Source organism: Pinus tabuliformis, chromosome 3_2, assembly GCF_031772625.1.
Source record: "Pinus tabuliformis cultivar Carrire ecotype Pingquan chromosome 3_2, CPIR1, whole genome shotgun sequence".
Lineage (NCBI taxonomy): Eukaryota > Viridiplantae > Streptophyta > Pinopsida > Pinales > Pinaceae > Pinus > Pinus tabuliformis.
The window spans coordinates 502,620,286-502,626,520 of NC_142302.1; positions in this window are offsets into that span (position 1 = coordinate 502,620,286).

Genomic DNA, 6,235 nt, shown 5'->3' on the forward strand with positions numbered 1-6,235 from the left:
TCTCCTTCTTCCCTATCCGCATCATACATTTCTATATCATCCTCAGAGTCTTCTTGAATCAGAAAAATTTCCTCAGTTGTCTCTTCTTTCGCCAACCCTTTACCTTTTTTCTCCCGAGTGCTGCAATCCCTGGTGGATTCATCCTCCTCAATTCTCGCTCTCCTCCTGGTCGCCATACCTCCCCTAACCTCTGTACCGGATATCCTGCCTCTCTAGACTCGCAGTTTACCTTTGCCTCTTGCTTGCTTCCTCGCCACCCTTTCTTTTCTCCAATTCTCACCCGTTTCCTTTCATCCTTGTCTTCCTTCGCATCGCTTCCTCTCCTTATTATTCCTCCTCTTACAATTTCTCCTGTCTATCTTTATCTACTTACCGTGCCATCTGTTAGTTTGTTTGCCGTCTTTGTCCTCTCCCACCTCCTTCATACCATCATGTTTGCATTTGTTTTCTGATAATCTGTCTTCTCCACCTCCATCCGTCATCATTCTGCTTTTGATCCGCCTTAAGGTGTGATCGTTCCTCCTGCACATACTTGCATTGTTTATTATTATCTGACTTCCCGCAGTGCTGTACTTTTGCCACTCCTGACCAACATTTATTACTTTGTATATCTCCTTGATCACCCCGATCGGGGTTCTCCTGAATTTATCTTTATTGCTGTTTGGATTCCGCATGATCTTGATTGATTATGGATGTCAGTTCCTCCCATCTCGAGTTATGCATTAATAATGGCCATTTGTTGTCAATCTTTCTTTCCTGATCATTACTCCCCCAGTTGGCAAGAAAGTCCGCCGCCTTATTTCCTTTCCTTCTGACGTGGTTTATAATTTTATAATCAATTCTCCTTAACAATTCTGCCAGATCCTGAACAATTCCAGCTGTTCTCCAGCTTCCAACTATCTGTTCCCAATTCTTCCCATTATTGAGTTTCCGTAGCATTTCTACTACCACCTGAGAATCCCCTTCTATCTCCAGGTTCCTGTAGCTGTTCCTCACCGCGATTCTTAACCCTTGGTGCACCGCCCACAATTCAGCTTCGTTATTAGTCATTTCTCCTCCCCACTCTGCATATACCCATCTGGTGTTTTCCTCGCTATCTCTAAAAATTCCCCCAAGGCCTGCGTTTCCTGGGTTCCCTTTGGAGGCCCCGTCGAAATTCAACTTGATGAATTTCTCTCTAGGGTATCTAAACTGTTCTGGGCTATGAACCTGTTTGCTCTGCCGCTTTTCTTTCTTAGGATATATCATATCATATTTCAATTTTAATTTTGTTAGGATTTGTCCTTCGTTTTGATTTGTTTTCCATTCTTCCTCCTCCCAGTCTTCGGCTAGAATCGTTTCTCTGACAGAGCTTAGGACTCTTTTCCATATTTCTTCAGGGTTTTTATTTTTATCCAGGAAGATCCTTCGGTTTCTTTCCTTCCACAACAGCCATATCACGAAGCCCATTGTCAATAACCAAGCTCTCTTTACCACTGTACATTGAAAATTTTCTTTATTCCATTGGAAAATGGTTTGTCTTATGTCCCTGGGGTTTCTTTTTGATTTACCATATAGATTTTTCATCTCTTCCCATAATTGTTGGGCGAATAGACAGTTATTCAGAATGTGCTCCTCGGTCTCGGTTTCTATCTTGCACAGACTACACCTCGATGGCCCGTGAATGCCTCTCTTTTGTATTTTATCCCAAGTTAAGATTCTTTCTTTTCCCACAAGCCATGCAAATAAGGCTATCTTCGGCCACCATTTACTATCCCAAATGATTTTCCACTCCGTGTCTTCCTCTGCTCTCTCCTGTTGCCCCATCAGGTAATAAGCCTCCTTAACTGTAAAGGTTCCTCTCGTTGATTTTCCCCATCGGAGGATATCCTCCCCAGTTCTGACCTTTATTTTCCTTGATTCAAGCTCTTTTAGGTATGTTCTTTGCTATTCTTGATTTATGTTTTTGTCCCATTCCTCTGGCTTTTTCCATTTTCTCCATATTCCATCTGTCTCCCCTTCCATCCAGTAATCCTTTACGTATGTCCTGCCCTCCCTAAGCGCATTTTGTTGTATATTCTGGAGGGTTTGTATATTAATCAATTTGTCTCTCTGCTGCCATTTCTCATCCCAAAATCTGGCATTTCTTCCTCCTCTTATTTCCCAGAATGCATGGCTATTGATTAAGTCCCTGTTTTGGCTTGCAAGTTCCCAAATTGTTGAACCTTTCGGGATTTCTTCCATTCTTAGGATTTCCTCCGTTGTTTTTGGCATATTGTACTTATGATTCCATATTTTCTTCCACAGGTCGTTTCCTCCCCGCATCCACCACCACCACAATTTTGCTCCAAGCACCTTATTTAGCACCTCCGGATCTCTCAATCCTAGACCTCCTTCCTCTTTTCTTTTCGTTAGATTTTTCCAGGAGACTAGTGCCCATTTCCTCTATTGATTCAGACCGCCCCAAATGAATTTTCCATAAATCTCTTTAATTTTCGTACATGCTCCTTGGGGAGCAGCCATGATTGATAAGGGATAAATAGGTATTGCTTGGACGACAGATTTCAAGAGGACTATCCTACCTGCAATGTTTAAAGATCTGAATGACCAGCTTGCTATTTTATTCTTGATTTTCTCTATGACCTTCTGCCAGTTTACCATTCTTTTAGGATTTGAATCTAGCTGATTCCCCAAGTACTTTGTTGGGAGTTCTCCCTACCTGAATCCTAAAGTTCTGGTTAGGTGAGTTTTGATTGAATCTATGGTGTTAAAGAAAAAGGTGCAAGATTTCTCCTTGTTGATCTCCATCCCTGATGCCTCCATAAACAAGTCTAGGATTCTTTTAATGTTTCTTACTTCTTTTAATGATGCCTCACAGAATAGCATAATGTCGTCTACAAACTGTTGATGGGTTATGGGCAAATTGTCTCCCCATAACCTTAGACCTTTTATTTTCCTTTCTTGTAGTTCCTTCTTGAAGTATCTTCCCAGGCCCTCAGCTGCCATTATAAAGAGGAAGGGGGATAGGGGATCCCCTTGCCTTATACCTCTAGTAGCATTGAATGTTATTGAATGTGTTTCATTTATTAGTATTGAGAAATTTGGCGTTGATATCATGTTGTACACCCATTCTATCCACCTGTTGTTGAAACCGAAGCTCTCCAGGACTCTTTTCAGATAATACCAGTTCAATCGATCATAGGCTTTTGACAGGTCAAGCTTTATCATCATTCCTTTCTGTTTCTTTTTTTTTAGGGAATGGATTACTTCTTGGGTCACTACTAAACCGTCAAGAATTTGTCTACCCTCTACAAACCTTGTTTGCTCAGGGGAGATTAGGCTAGCAAGAAGGGGTTTTAGTCTTTTAGCTATCAGGGTGGCTATTATTTTATATATGACATTACACAAAGCTATGGGTCGAAAACCCTGAGCATTTTCTGAATTAGCATTTTTAGGTATCAGAGTAAAGAAGGTCGAGTTAATGGCGGGCCATACCTTTTGTTTCATGCGCGATTCTTCTACAATCTCCAGGATCTCTTTACCCAGAAAGTGCCATCCTGCTTGATAGAACTCCACTGTATAGCCATCAGGACCTGGTGCTGTGCCTTTCTTCATACTCATCACAATTTCCTCGACCTCCTCAATAGTAGCTGCTCTCATCAGTGCTTTATTTTGCTCCTCTGTTACTAGTTTAGGGATCTCCTTGCATATACTCTCTATTGCTGTTGACCGGTCTTTTTGGGGTTCTGTCAGAATTTCTTTATGATATTCCACCAGCTCTTTCTCGATTCCTTCTTGCTCTACTATCCTTTCACCTTCTTCGTTTTTAATGGATAGAATTCTATTTCTCTGTCTGTGTTGTATCATAGCTTGGTGAAAGAACTTAGTATTTCTTTCTCCTTCCCTTAGCCAGTTGATCCTGGATTTTTGTCTCCATAGGATCTCTTCCTGCTTCCTTCTCTCCTCCAGTTTACTTATTATAATCCCTTATTTTTTGCATCTTTCCTCCGTTCTCCCTTCTGTAATTACTCGTTGTTGTATTTCTTCCATTTATTTTTCCAGTTTCTGTTTCTCCTCCATTATATTCCCAAATTCTTCTTTATTCCATTTCTTTATCTTCACCTTCAGTTCTTTGAGTTTAAGTTGGAAAGTGTGCATCTTCCCTTTCCCCTGTAATGTACTTTGATTCCACCATTCCTCTGCTTTTTGCAAAAAGTGTGGGTTCCTTAGCCAAAAGGCCTCAAATCTGAATGGTTTTTTGCCTGAATTTTTCTTGATATCTATTTCCAACCTAACTGGCCAATGATCTGAACCTATAGTTGGCATTATTTTTGCTTCTACAAAGACATCTCGGTTCATGATTGATTCTGATAATAAGAATCTATCTAATCTGGAAGCTATCTGATTTTTCCCCCCTCTGCGATTGTTCCATGTGTAAATGCCATTAATAGTTGGTATATCCACCAGCCTCTGTTCTGTTATCATCTCATTAAATATTTCCATATTTTGATCTGGTCTTCTTATTCCTCCTTTCTTCTCATCCATGGTTCTAATCATATTAAAGTCTCCTCCTACTATCCAGGGTGTTTCGGGGTAGATCCTTCTAGCGCCTTGCAAATTCTTAAGAAACCTTTCTCTTTCTCCTGGAATGTGTGGCCCATAGACTCCTGAAATGAGAATTCTCTCTGCTGATCCTATTAATCTACACATACCAGTGAGAACTCTAGGCAGACTTATCCAATTTTTGAATATTACCTCCTCGGGATTCCACATGATTGCTAAGCTTCCTGCTGAGCCATTCGCATCTTGGCTCATTACTTCATATTGTATTTTGAATTTTTTTATTATTCCTTCCATTTGCTGCATACTAATCTTCGTCTCCTAGATGATTATGATCCCCGGTTTGTCTTTCTTCAACCTCTCTTTTAAATATCTCTGCTTTCTCTTACTGTTGAGTCCCCTAATATTCCAAATTGTAATTATCATTTATAACTTCTTGGGGGGTTGTTGGAATACCTCTGACAAAGGTATAACTTTACCTGAGTTGACCAAAATTTCTCCGACAGCTTGTATAGTCTCATTCAACGTTCTTCTGCCTCTCTTTCTGCTTCCTTTGCCAGTACTGTCCATTCCCAAAATGCCATTTTCTTGTATCCCTACTTGGCCTGTTTGGTCTTCCAGAATTATGCCTTTTTTTTCTTTGTATTTTTGGAATGCTTCCTTGTATAATTGTTTCTGGGATTCTGGTATAAATCTTTCATCAAGATTTTTCCATTCTTGTAACAATTTTCTCATGATTCTTTCCTCCTCAATCCCACTTTCCTTTTGTTGTTCTGTCTCCATCTATGTTTGTTCTGTTATTATTTCCACACTTTCCCCTACCCCTTCTTCGGTCTCTCTAATGGTTGCTATGTTTTTATCTTTTGTCTCTTTGATGATTTCCATTGGCTCGTTCTCTGTCCCATCTTCTTCTATCGATTTTTCCTCCTTCTCTTCCTCGTCCTTCTGTAGGGCTTGGAATTTATTATGACTCTCGATTACAACAGGTTTTGTTTGTATTTGTATCTTTGTTCCTTCTTTTCCGGGTTTCTTCCTCCTAGTTACCTCTTGGAAACCCTCTTCTCCATCCTCTGTTCTCTCTGCTCTCCTTTGCTCTTCTTCTTGTTGTCTGGTAGTTTCCTCCTCTTTATTTACCGGGCACTGTTTGTAAAGGTGCCCATATTCATGACACCTTCTGCACCTAAAAGGTATGTGTTCATAGTCTATTGGTTGTTGCCATATCTCATCATGATACTCTAGCTCTATATACTCGGGCAATGGTTCAGCTATGTTCATGTAGACACACAACCTTGCATAGGACGTGTATTTCCCTCTTTTCGTTGATTCAGCTACCTTGACGAAGTTCCCAATAGTATTACCAATCCCTTCGAGAATGTCAGGATCCCAAAATTCTACAGGCAGGCCAAATAATCTGACCCAGATGGGTGCTGCCAACATTTTTTCGTTTTCGGGGTTATATCTTTCCTCCCAGTGTCTCATGAACAAACCTGCGTTGTTCATGAAGTATGGTCCTTCCTCAAATGTTCTTTCCTTATCTTCCAGATTTGCAAATATGACTATGAAAAACCCTTTCGCTCCTAATTTTAGATCTATATGCCCTTTTGGCCTCCACCTTTGTTGTATCCATTTAGATAAATCCTTTTCTGTTGGCCAAAACCCTACAAACTTGCATATCAACGCATGGTCTCTCATATAA